Raw genomic sequence first — 1,856 nt, forward strand, 5'->3', positions numbered from 1 at the left:
CCAAACATTCAAAGAAGCTTTAATACCTATTCTCTTCAAACACTTCCAAAAAAATCGAAGAGGAGGCAATACTTCCCAATTCATTTTATGAGGCCAGTATTACTCTGATACCAAAACTTGGTAAGGATAACATAAAAAAAAGAAAACTACAGACCAATATCCCTCATGAACACAGATGCAAAAATCCTAAATAAGATACTAGTGAACCGAATACAGCAAAATATTACAAAGATTATATACCATGATCAAATGGGCTTCATCCTAGGGGCACAGGGATGGTTCAACATACACAAATTGATTAATGTGATATAACACATAAACAAATTAAAAAATAAGAATTGTGTCTACGGCCATGCCACCCTGAACAAGCCTGATCCCGTCTGATCTTGGAAGCTAAGCAGGGTCAGGCCTGGTTAGTACTTGGATGGGAGACCACCTAGGAAGACCGTGTGCTGTAGGCGTAAATAAACAAACAAACAAACAAATAAATAAAGAATCATATGATCATATCAATGAAAAAGCAGAAAAAGCCTTCAACAAGATACAACATCCATTTATGATCAAAACATTTAACAAAGTCAGTATAGAAGAAAAGTACCTTAACATAATAAAGGCCATCTATGACAAACTATCAGCCAACATGTTACTTAATGGTGAAAAACTAAAAACCTTTCCTCTAACATCAGGAACAAGGCAAGGCTGTCCACGATCATCAGTGTTATTCAATATAACTTTGGAGCTCCTAGCGAGTGCAATCAGGCAAGAGAAAGATATAAAAGGCATCCTATAAATAGGAAATGAAGAAGTCAAACTGTCACTATTTGCAGATAACATGATTCTCTATATAGCAAACCCTAAAGACTCCACAAGAACACTACTAGAAACAATAAGCAAATACAGTAAAGTCTCTGGATACAAAATCAGCATTCAAAAATCCATAGCATTCCTATACTCTAATAATGAAGCATCAGAAAAAGAAGTGGAAAAAATAATTCCTTTAGCAGTTGCAACAAAAAGAATAAAATACTGAGGAATAAATTTAATGAAACATGTGAAGGACCTATATAATGAAAACTACAAGATCCTATTAAAAGAAATCAAAGAAGATACAAAGAAATGGAAAGACATTCTGTGTTCTTGGATTGGAAGAATCAACATAGTTAAAATGACCATATTACCATATTACCTAAAGCATTATACAGATTTAATGCAATCCTCATCAAAATCCCATTGGCATTTTTAAAGAAATAGAATAAAAAATCATCAGATTTGTATGGAAGCACGAAAGACCCTGAATTGTCAAAGCCTTCCTGAGAAAAAAGTATGAGGCTGGAGGCATCATTCTGCCCGACTTCAAATTATACTACAAAATGACAACAATCAAAACGGCATGGTATTGGCAGAAAAACAGACACATAGACCAGTGGAACAGAATCGAGAGTCCAGAAGTAAATCCATATTTATATGGGCAAATAATGTTCGACAAAAAAGCCAAAAACATACAGTGGAGAATGGAAAGCCTCTTCAATAAATGGTGCTGGGAAAACTGGAAAGCCACCTGCAAAAGAATGAAACTAGACTGTTGTCTATCACCACACACCAAAATTAACTCAAAATGGATTAATGACCTGAATATAAGGACCTGAATAAAATGCATAGAAGAAAACATAGAAACTAAACTCAAGGATCTTGGACTTAAAGAGGGTTTTATGAATTTGACCTCAAAAGCAAGGGAAGTATAAGCTAAAATAAATGAATGGGACTACATCAAACTAAAAAGCTTCTGCTCAGCAAAAGAAATCATCAACAAGGTAAAGAGACAACCATCCGAATGGGAAAATATATTTGCAAGCAAC

General features: G+C 34.6%; 1 pseudogene; it reads left to right on the top strand.

The window, feature by feature from the left end:
• Window positions 1–342: 342 nt before the first annotated feature.
• Window positions 343–461, top strand: LOC111730916 (annotated as a pseudogene).
• The last annotated feature ends 1,395 nt before the right edge of the window (window positions 462–1,856 follow it).

This window comes from Pteropus vampyrus, unplaced genomic scaffold (assembly GCF_000151845.1).
Source record: "Pteropus vampyrus isolate Shadow unplaced genomic scaffold, Pvam_2.0 Scaffold340, whole genome shotgun sequence".
Classification (NCBI taxonomy): domain Eukaryota; kingdom Metazoa; phylum Chordata; class Mammalia; order Chiroptera; family Pteropodidae; genus Pteropus; species Pteropus vampyrus.